Source organism: Mastomys coucha, unplaced genomic scaffold, assembly GCF_008632895.1.
Source record: "Mastomys coucha isolate ucsf_1 unplaced genomic scaffold, UCSF_Mcou_1 pScaffold18, whole genome shotgun sequence".
Classification (NCBI taxonomy): domain Eukaryota; kingdom Metazoa; phylum Chordata; class Mammalia; order Rodentia; family Muridae; genus Mastomys; species Mastomys coucha.
In genome coordinates, this window is record NW_022196900.1 from 23,790,459 (window position 1) to 23,802,286 (window position 11,828).

An 11,828-nucleotide genomic window follows, 5' to 3' on the forward strand; every position below is an offset into this window, starting at 1 on the left:
GAGATCCGCCTGCCTCTGCCTCCCAAGTGCTGGGATTAAAGGCGTGCGCCACCACCGCCCGGCTTCATTCTGCTTTCTTACAGAACCCCAAACCATCAGCCCAGAGATGGCCCCACCACAATGGGCTGGACCCTCCTCTATCAATCTCTAATTAAGAAAATGTCCTAGAGGCTCACCTACAGCCCGGTCTTATGGAGGCATTTTCTTAATTGAGGCTTCCTCCTCTCCAATGACTCTAGCTTGTGTCCAGTTGACTGTCCAGCATCAGGAAGCAACATGGTGCTGGCTTAAGGATGAGCACAAATGTCAAGGGCACAGAACTGAGCATATAGAAACAGGTCCTCCATCCATGGCTGGCAATGGAGTTTTGACAAGGGTGCTGAGACAATTCAAGGAGGTGGTCCAATGGTCTGGGCATGGGGTGTAGCTCAGCTGGCATTGTGGTTGGCTAACACATGTGGAGCCCTTGGCTCAATACCCAATGCCACACAAACAGGTCTAGCAAAGTCCACCTGCAGTCTTAACTCTCAGGAGAGAGATGCAGGAGGATCAGAAGTTCAAGACCATCCTCAGATGCACAGTGAGATCAAGGCCAGCCTAGGAAATGTGAAGCCCTGTCTATTGACAAATAAATAAAAATCAGCAGAGATACAGGCTTTCCGTATACTAATGAGTAAACTTACCCTTGCCTGTTATTAAAACTAAGTCCAAGTGGATCATAGATCTAAATGTGAGAGCTAAAACTGTAAAACCCTTAGAAGAAAATAGAGGTATAAATATAGGTGCTTTGTGTAAAGTAGTATGTCTTTTTAAGCATAGAAGAAAAATATTCCAAAAATAGACTTCAAAGAACAAAAATAAAATTAAAAATATGCTATCAGGAGAATGGAAGTACCTGCAATTCATACATCTGATAAGAGATCTGTGTGGAAGACACAAAGAAATGTTGCAGCTCAAGAAAGTTTAAAAGTTGTTATTTCCCCAAGTACCCAAAGATTTGCTATGTATCTTAAGAAAGACATACAAATAATGGAAGGTACACTAGGCAAATGCAAACTAAAACCACTGCACGGGGCTCCTTCATGTCTGCTATGACAGCCATAGTTGAAAGGATACAGAATCACAAGCTTGATGGAGACACAAAGATACTGAGCTCCAGAGGTGCAGGCCCCATCTGCTTTGGAAAATAGTATCATAGTGATCTATCATAGTGAGTTCAGCATTCAGCAGGTCCACTTCTCCAATGCTGAAGGAATGTGTAAAGACACATGTACACCCAGAAATGCTCAGAGGATGTTCACAGCTGCTTTATTTATACTAGACAGCCAGTGGAGAACCTCAGCTGACCATTGGAAAACCACAGTGGATTTTAGCTGTACAATGGAATGCTATTCAGTTGTAACATAACACTTTAACATGGGTGCACCTCAAAAGCACCATGATACATGGAAAAAAACCAGTCACATAGACTGGGTATGATGTCAATGGCTTGAAATCCTAGCACCTGGGAGGCTGAGGTAGAAGGATCATTAGTTCAAACCCAGCCTAAGGTATATAGTAAATTCTATACACAGAGCTACAGAGTGGTCCTTGGCTTTTAAAAGGCCGCATATTATATAAATCCATGCCTGTGAAATGGCTAGATTTGGTTATCTGTGTGATAGAATGCAGAGGAATGATTGCCAGAGACTCGAAGGGGAGAGCGAGGAGTAACTGTTAAAGAATTTGGAGTTCCTATGGGAGGTAATGAGAATGTTCCTGAACACAGCAGCTTGTGATTTTGACAGATATTAAAACTGCTGAGGGTGCATGTCAAGATGAATTGGTAGTAATTAATTATATCTCAATAAAGGTATAATTTCTAAAACCAGTATGAAAACACCCTTCAAACAGCATAGTTGTGGGGGGTGAACTGATCACACCTGAAGGACCTTGCACACACCAGGCACAGAGGAAGCACTTTGTGCATCTCACCTTCTTAGAGACCCTCCCCAGCCCTGGTTATGTGATTCCCATCCCCTACAACCTCACTGTGTAAGGTAGCTGGGCATCCTTGGCGACTCCTAGAGCAGCCAGGGTCGTTACTAAGATGCCTACACCAGTGTTGCTTATATTAATGAGTAAGCTATTCCTGTCCTAAGAATGCAACCACCTCTCTGTGCAGCCCCAGGACTGGGGAGAAGACAGTGTGGCTCTGTGAATCCAAGCTGGCCTCTCGGCCAGATTGACTCTGGGGTTTCCTTCTGCTCAGTTTCCATGAGGACAGTTTATTAGTTCACGATGCCAGGGATCCCAGGTATTGGGCATTTGGCTGGGGATGATGGGGAAGCTATTTTAAGTCCCCCTGGAGTTCAAGAGTATGTGCCTCAGCGCTTTTGTTTAAATTGATTTGTAGCCCTGCTTGTTTGACCTTGCTATTTAAAATAGTTCCAAGAAGAACAGAAAGAAAAGAGCCATCCCAACCAGAGATGTGGATGGGTGCTAGCCAAGCTACCGCCCGCTGACCTTGAACGTGGCCTTCCACAGTGACATAGTCACCATGCAGCCAGAGGGACAGCTCAGCAGAACAACCCAACTACCTGGGTGGAGGAGACCCAGCAGAGGAGAGGAGTCCAGGGAGGACGGAGGGGAGGACTGAGGGGTGGGTTGCCAAGGTCACTAAAGGATCCAGCGACAAAGAGCGGTGGAATCCAGGCTGCTGACGTTTCAGTGTTTCAACACGGTTAGAGGTGTTTACCTGTTTGCTAAGTGTCTTGTGCCAGGTGCCTGAATGCTTCATGAGATTACCTCTCTCGATCCAGACAGCATGCAGTGCGCTAAGATGTGACCGATGTCTCCCTCTTACAAATGCAGAAACAGAGACTCCCTACTTTGTAGACAGTTTCCCCTACATGCCCAAGTTCATATGGCCAATAAGATGACAGGAGTGGAGTCTGACCTTCGAGCCAGCCCTCCAGCCACCACGAAGCCATACTTATTCACTCCAGGAAACCAACAGTGCCTTCCAGACTCTGAGCAGGGACTGTGTCAGCCAGGGGATTGCCCCAGACCGGTGACGTAATTCCTATACTTCGGTTTCCTGGGAACCTGAAGCAAGTTAATCAGTCTGAAATGTGCCACATCTTGCAGCCATCCATATATACTGTCACCTCCCTTCCCTCTGCCCAGACTGAGCCCACATCCAGCCTAAAGCTGAGCAGACTCCTGGGTTTTGTCACTTAAAGCTAAATCCCAACCTTGGATTGGGGGCCACGACATCCATGTGGGTTTCCTGTGTGTCCTTGAATAATCCACTCAACCTCTCTGGTTCCCCAGTTATCTCACACATAAGGCAAATTAAAGAGACTTCCTTTTCCTACAAGGTTGTTCTGTAGATTCAGAGAACTTGCCTGATGTGGGTGAATATAGAACCCTCCCAACCGAGGGAATGTAATGAGAGGGAGTGACCAGTAGGTGGCAGTGCTTCGAAGCGCCCGTGGGAGATCCAAAGGAACTTCTAGTGTCCCTTCTTAATCAGGTGTAGGGGACATCAACCTTTCACACTCTCCACATATCTGTAAAGGTAAAAAGGACACTCAGAAAGACGTGTCCTTTCCAAGGGCCCAGGACACCACAGTGGCAGCATCAGGATCAGACCAGGTTGGCTTGCTTGCTGAATGCCCTCACTCAACTCCTGTTCATCAGACTCCCGTGGTGTGCAAGTGCTTATGGGAGCCTTTTCCTCTGAGCCTTACAGTGGCAGCCTGACTGTGCTTTCCAGTCTCACATAACAACATCTGCCTTCTCTCTGCTTCTGGTTGGGTGCTCACCCAACAGGCCCTGTAGACCAAACAGGGATAGCTATCAAAAGCGTCTTGTTATCCACCAGGGGCCCAAAGGAGCAGGGTCCAGCCCCAGCTGCACCTCCAGCTTGCTGTGTTACCTTGGCTAAGGCTTTCAACAGCAGGTCATAAAATCAATTCCATATAACAATAAAAATAACATATATCTACTTCAGTATAAAATGGTTCCACTTTTATACACACAACCTGACAGAAAAGACATTCCTAGCTTTGTGCATGTTGTGTGCATGTTGTGTGTGGTGTGTATATATGCTTGCAAGTGTACATGTGTCATGCACATGTGTAGAGGTCAGAGGACAGCCTTGCCTCCCATCTTGTTTAAAGTAGGGTGTCTTTTTGCTGTTCCAAACACTCGGCTAGCTGGCCTTCAGGATTCTGTTTCCCTTCCCCATCTTGCCTTAGAAGCAGTGGGTTTACAGACACATTTATGTGGATGCCAGGGATCCCAACTCAGGTCCTCACACTTGCAAAGCAAGCGCTTTACCCACTGAGTCATTTCAAGACATGAAAGGCATTCCTCTTGTGAGTCAAAAATGCACAGTTGAGATCTGGGAAACCCTTCCCCACCCACAAGAGTAGTTCCAACGTGCAGTCCACCGTCTGCTCCCTCTCCTCCCAGCCTCAAGCCAGGGATCCCCTTGCCAGAGTGCTTCTGCCGGTGATCTGGTGCTTGGGAGTGAGAAAGGTCTAGTAAGTGCATCCCTGACCACTGCTTCCTTCCTTCTTAATAGCAGCCCTTCCCCTATCTCCCCCTCCACCCATTTGTAGGAAGCCGCTGTAGCCCCCACCTACAGAGGAGCACACTAAGGCTGAGAGAGGTACAGAGATTTGCCCAAGGCCTCACCCTGGCTGCGGGCAGCTGCATCCCCGCGGAGCTTAGGTAGGTACTGCCTTCTGCCTGTGGCCAAGACTGAGAACCGGCCTGGGCCGCTTCCGCGTTGCCAACCAGCACCCTCCATCCCTCTTGTTCCAAGTCACTTTTATTTTCTCTCTCTTTCAAGTTTGATTGAATTTACAGTTAATGAATCCAACTTTGTCATTTAGGAGATGCTGGCGCAATAAGACCTGACAGGAAGAGAGTGATGGCGCAATAAGTCCGTGCGGGAGCTGCAGCTGTCCCTGCTCACTGCCTTGAGCAATGGCTGCCCCAGCTGGATGGGAAGAGGCCACTGGACTCTCAGCAGGAGCAAGGCGGGGTGGGAGGGGCATTTTATTTAGGTGCAGAGCTCAGAACAGGCTTTCTGGATTAGCCCCTGCAAAGAGGGCTGGGAATGGGAGGGGCAGACAAATGGGACAACTGGGTACCAGCTCTGCCACTGAGTTGCTTGCTATGCATCCTTGGATAGTTCACCCTGACCTTTCTGGTCTTCAGTTTCTTCATCTGCAGAATGGAGCAACGCCCCAAGGTGGTGACTTTCTAAATTGCAAGAAGAGGCATAGATACTTGTCAGATGGAATTTCAAGGTAACTGATTGACAGTCAAATGAGTACCTTGAAGTCTCTCTGTCTCTAAGGGAGCTCTGCCTCCAGGCCCACCATTGGGCAGAGGTCGTGGAAGGACCCCCAGGAGAATGAGAGAGAACAATCTTGAATAAACCAAACTCACGGAGCTTCAGAACGTATTAAAGTGAGAGCTGGCACTTTGAAAAGAAAACACAAGACCTGGTCAGCAAACCCGGGAGGGCTGTCGCCTTCTGGATGTCTGCCCTGCCCCCACGCTGTTTTTAAAACCATGTGATGGGAAGTTCACGAAGCACGGGTGGAGAGTGGGCACACCGATTGCTTCCGTCCCTTGAAGCCTTTCTCCAATCCCACAACCCCACTCCACACAGGCAGCGCCGCGCCTTCCTCTCTTTGGTTTTATTTCTTCATGGCCTTATTTTTGAAGTAGGAAGAAATAATAATTTGGACGTCAGCATGATGATTCAGTGGATAAAGGGGCTTGCTGCCAAGACTGATAACCCGAATTCAATCCCTGGAATCTACATGGTGGAAGGAAAAAAATCAGATACTAAAAAATACCATTTGACCATCACATGAGTGAACACACACACACAAACACAAACACTCACACACACACTCACATGAGTATATACACACACTCACACACATGAATGTATACACACACTCACGAGTGTATACACACACATGTGAGAGAATAGTTTCATTTTGCCTATATTTGAAATGTATATAAATACAATCCTGTTGTGTGTGTTTTGTGAGTATGTGTTCATGTGGAAGTCAACATTAGGGAGAGTTTTGGTTTTTTTGAGACAGGGTCTTGTTATACAGTCTCAGCTAGCCTCAAACTCATTGTATAGCTCCCGCTACCTTGAAATCCTGATCCCCCTGTGTCCTACCACTTCTCTTGCAAAACACCGTAAACAAAGAAACTTGGGGAGGATGGGGTTTATTTGACTTGCACTTCCTCATCATCACTCTTCATGAAAGGAAGTCAGGATGACAACAAGCAGGGCAGGAACCTGGAGGCAGGAGTTGACACGGAGGCCAGGAGGCCATGGAGGGGTGCTGCTTACAGGCTTGCTCCTAATGGCTTGCACCATCTGCTTCCTTATAGAACCCAGGGCCCCCAGTCCAGGGATGCCCCCCCAATATGCTGGGCCCTCCCCTATCAACCACTAATTAAGAAAATGCCGTATAGCTGGACCTATGGAGGCATTTTCTTAATTGAGGCTTCCATCTCTCTGATAACTCTAGTTTATGTGTCAAGTTGATATAAGAATAGCCAGCACCCTGTCTGGGCCTCCCCCAGAACTAGGGTTACAGTTGTGTACAGGTGCCTGGTTCATCATTTTGCTTTTAAAATACACCCTAGAGGCTGTAGCTCAGTGGTAGAGAGTCTGCTGACATGTGTGATGTAAAAGGAAGGAAGGAAGGAAGGAAGGAAGGAAGGAAGGAAGGAAGGAAGGAAGGAAGAGGGTGAGAGGGAGGGGAGGAGGGAGGAAGGAAGGAAGGGACAAAGGGAAAAGGAGAGAGGGAGGAAGGAAGGGAGGGAGGAAGGAAAGGAGGAAGGAAGGAAAGGAGGGAGGGAGGAAGGGAGGAAGGAGAGGAGGGAAGGAAGAAGGGAAGAAGGAGAGAAGCAGGGAGGCAGGGAGGGAGAAAGGGAGGAAGGAGAGAAGGAGGGATGAAGGAAGAGAGGGAGGAAGGAAGGAGGGAGAGAGGGAGGAAAAAAGGAAGGAAAGAAGGAAGGAGAGAAGGATGAATTTTCGGTAAGGCTATAACTGGTGAGTGTCTGAGGCTGCAGCCATGACTTGTGTTAAGAAAATGTCTATGACTTTTACTGGAGACTTTTCATAGTATGATTAGCATGGCTTCAGTCTGTCTAAAGAATAGTGAACTTCAGTTAAGAGATTAGTAAAAATAAAGAAAAGCAGGAATGTAGTATTTTCCTCATTCCCTGAATAATAGTAGGACTCTGTAAGTCCCTCCCGTTGTTTGAGACTATTTTTTTTAATAGCCCACAATAAAGCCATGCACCCTTTTGGAGTCTATTTCTCCTTTTACAAACACATGGAGACAGGCAAAGACTCAGCCACCTGTAGAACCCAGCTAAGGTGGTAGAAGGGGTGGGTGGGAGTGGAGAAGTGGAGGGTTGCTGACACAGATGCATTCCTGGGCCTGGGGAGATAGCTCAGTTGGTAAAATGTTTTCAGTGACAGCATGAGAACCTGAGTAGGAGCCTCAGAACTGGTGGGGAAAGGCAGTCATGTACAAATTCCAGCCCTGGGGAGGCAGAGCCAGGAGGGTCACTGGAACTCACTGTCCAGGCAGCCTGCTTACTTACCAAGTACTAGGCCAATGAGAGACAGTGTCTCAAACACAAAGAGCCAAAACAAGGAGCTTGACTTTTTCACCAATTGTAGAGGAGCAGTCTCTCTCTCCCTCTCCCTCTCCCTCTCTCTCTCTCTCTCTCTCTCTCTCTCTCTCTCTCTCTCTCTCTCTCACACACACACACACACACACACACACACACACACACACACACATTCCTCGAAGTCATCTTTGGATCAGATATTCCCCAGTGCACCCCCTGAGAGCACCCCCATCACAGGTCCCTGATATTACACATTATACATCTTAAGATCATAGTCAGTTTCTTAGCTCCTTAGTGGACATAAGCTCTATGTCACAGGCTTTCATAACTTAAAAATTTGAAGCACAAACAAACCATATGAAGGAGGCTCAGTGCTCTGGACCCCAGAAAGCAGGTTTTTCTTACCCCACTCCCAGCACGCACACAGACCCTAAGGAAAGCCTGAGAGTCTGGAAAGAAAGATGGTAGCAGGAATAAACAAATTAGAAGGCACAAAAACAGAGGGATCAATAAATAAACCCAAAGCTGGTTCTTTGTGAGAGCTAATAAAAAAAGAGACCAACCTCTGGCAAATATAATCAAGAAAAGAAAAGAGGCCCAAATGAAATCAGAAATGAGAAAGTGATTGTAACAATGAATCAAAAAGATGAAAACAGATCGAGGGGGAACACACATAATTCTACAACAAATTCATTTTAAAATTATCAATTAAACAGATGACAGGCTACAAAATTATAAAGCAATGCAACAGACACAAGAAATGTGGGTGAGAAATCTGAGAGAGGGAGAAATACATCAGGGAGTGATCTTCCCCTCTCCGAGAAGGACATTCCTATCCACCCCAGCGTCTCTGGAGAAATCTATCCAAATTTTACAGAACGCTGCATTTCCATGTTACATAAATTATTCTTTAACATAGAGAAAGAAAGGATGGCAAAAAAAAAAAACCCTGCTAATTCATTTTGCAAGGCAAATACAGTTCTGATTTTGAGCTCTGATACAGGACTGTTTTTTTTTTTTTTTTTTCTTCTTCCAAAAGAGGAACAGGATCCAATATCGCTTAAGAATACAGTCTCAGAGAATGCAGTTCAGCAGCTTGTTAGGGAGTAAAATTCCATGACCATGGAGGGTCTCTAGCAACGCAAGGAAGGGTCAGCTCAGGGACATCTATTAATACAACCCAGCAGATCAATAGATTCAATAATAGGAACCATATGATCATAGTAGCGTGTGCCAAAAATGTATTTCAATAGATGTCAAAACATTTTTTTTTAAAAAAAATAGGAGCAGTATGACACTTCTTTATCATAATAAAGATCTAGTTAAAACCAAGCTAGCAACTTTTAATGGGAACAGTGAGAGGCGTTTTCATTATGGGAGTGGGGTGGACAGGTGAGCAGAACGCTGCCATTTTTTATTTAATAGTATACTGACGATTCAGGCTGATGTGATAAGACATGAAAAAGAAACCACAGGAATAGCTATTGGAGAAGTAGAAAGAAAGCTTCCTCCACAGAGGCTACGTTAAGTCTCTTTAAAGATCTGATATCAGGCTGAAGAGCCGCTTCAAGGTTAAGAGTGCGTGCTCTCTTACAGGGCACCTGGGTTTAGTTCCCAGGGCCCACGTGAAGCAGCTCACACCTGTAAGTCTAGCTCCAGGGCTTCTGATGTTCCCATTCCAGTCCCTGAGGGTACCTCCTTGTACACACAGACACACCCCTTTAGATCCCAGCACTTGGGAGGCCGAGGCAGGCGGATCTCTGTGAGTTCAAGGCCAGCTTGGTCTACAGAGTGAGTTGCAGGAAAGCCAGAGCTACACGGAGAAACCCAGTCTTGAAAAACAAACAAACAAACAGTAAAATGAATTGTCTGGTGTCAACTATTTGTTTTCCTTATGAAGCCATTCTGATCATGGCGAAGAGGATCCATGGTGTGGATTTTAATCAGTGCTTCCCTGACTGCTAAGGATGTTGGGCATTTTTTCATGTTTTGTGGCCATTTTCATTTCATCTTTTGAAAACTGCTTCTTTCATTAACCCATTTATTGGCTGTATTGTTGAGGGGGTGGTATTGTGGTTTGAGGTCTTTGTCTGTCCTGGAGATGAATCTTCAGTCAGATGTATAGCTAGCAGACGTTTTGCTCAGTGTATAGCCTGTTTCTATACTCATTTTCTTTGCTGTACAGAAACTAATTGGACATAATCGCAATGTCAGTTCTCGGGATTAGTTCCTGAACTATTACAATCTTTCCCAGAAAGTCTTTGCCTGTCCTTGCATCTTAAAGTGTCTTCCCTAAGTTCTCCTTTAACAACTTCAGAGTTCCAGACCTTTCAACCATTTTGAATTTTTCTTTTTTTTTAATACAGAGTGAGAAGCAAGGGTCTAATTTCATTGTATATGTGAACATATGGTTGTCCCAGAACAGTTTATTGTAGACTCTCCATTCTCCAGTGTATATTCTTGTCATCTTTGTAAAAATGTCATGTGGCTGTAGCTGTGTAAGTTTGATTCTGAGCCTTCTATTCTATTCCATTGATTTATGTGTGTATTTTTGAACCAGTACCAACCTCCTTTGATGCTATGACTTTTGGTATGATGTGAAATTGGTCCAACCTCCTTTGATGCGATGGCTTTTGGTATGATGTGAAATTGGTGTTGTGATGTGTTCACCCTTGTTCTTTCTGCGCAGGATTCCTTTCACTGTCCAGGGTCTTTTAGTAATTTTAAGATTGTACTTTTCTAGGAGCTGGAGAGAGATGGCTCAGTGTGAAGAGCACTGAATGCTCTTCCAAAGGACCTGGGTTCAATACCCAGCACCCACATGGCAGCTCACAACTCCAAGATCTGACACCCTTCACCCAGACAAAACACCAGTGCACATAAAATTAAGAAAAGAATTAAAAGCATTTAAAAAGACTGTGCTTTTAGTTCTATGAGGGATGTCATTACGATTGTTCTGGTAGCTGCCCTGAGACCGTGGTTTGCTTCAGGTCATTTAGATGCCTTCCCCATGGTAAGCCCACCACTGAGTGAGCACAGGGTGCTTTCCACCTTCCCAGGCCTTCCGTTTCTTCTCTTTAAACACCATCAGCACAGAGTCTCACATCATCGTCAGGCTTCTTGCCTTATGATTTATTCTGAAGGAGGTAATTTTCTTGGTTTCTTTATCAGCATTTTCAACTATTGGCAAAAAGAAAAGCTACTAATTCTAATCTCACACATTGGTTTTTGTATCTTTCTCTTCGCTGAAGTTGCTTATTAGTGCAGAGAGCTTTCTGGGAACCCAGGGTCTCTTGTACAGCGTTATCTTCTCTGCAAATGGCGATATTTGACATCTTTCTCCACTATCTTTGTCTCATTCATCCCTTTATTGTCTTGTGGTTTAGCTAAGACTTCAAGGACTGAGTTTGCTGAATGAGAGTGGAGGAATGGAATCCTTCTCTTGTTCCTGATGTTAGTGGTACCTCTTGACCCTTCCCCTGTTTTATGTCATGTTGATGACAGGTTTCTAATGTATATGCTTTGTTGTGTTGTCATTAAGGGATGCTGGACTCTGTCGAAGATCTTTTCTGCAACACTTGAAATGATCGCATGGCTTCTGTTCTGGAGTCTATTGATATGATGTGTTACACACATATATATATCAGCATACATCGAACCATCCTTGCATTTCTGGAATGTAGCCCACTCAATCAGGGTGAATGATCTGTAAAGATGAATTTGGCCAGCAAATACTTTTATTAAATTTTCACTCATAATCATCAGGGAGATTGACCTATGACTTTCTGTATTTGCTGTGTCCTCGAGAGGTGTGGGAATCGGGGTAGTACTGACTCCATAAGCAGGTCCGGCAGCTTTCTTTCCTTCTCTGCTCTATGGAGTGATGTAAGGAAGTAATAGTACTGCAGCCAATCACCCTGCACTTGGACTTTTGTTTAGTCGGAAAACTTTCTATTACTCTTTCTATCTTGTTGCTTGTTATAGATCTATTTGTTTATAGCCTCTTGGGTTCGTTTGGTTGCTGATAATTTATCCATTTCTCTTAGGTCTTCCAGCTTATTAGAATGTAAGTTCTCAGCGAATACCCAGTGAGCCCCTGGGTTCCACTGTTTTCTGTTGGAATGCCTACTTCTTTTTTTTTTTTTTTTTTT

General features: G+C 45.2%; 1 long non-coding RNA gene across 1 annotated transcript in view; it reads right to left on the reverse strand.

Annotated features, from left to right (window-relative positions):
- Positions 1 to 5,035: 5,035 nt before the first annotated feature.
- LOC116095342 overlaps positions 5,036 to 11,828 on the reverse strand; it is a 10,552-nt gene continuing 3,759 nt past the window's right edge. Inside the window, exon 2 of the long non-coding RNA XR_004120559.1 lies at positions 5,036 to 5,259. This is a non-coding gene — a long non-coding RNA (uncharacterized LOC116095342). The remainder of the gene's footprint in view (positions 5,260 to 11,828) is intronic.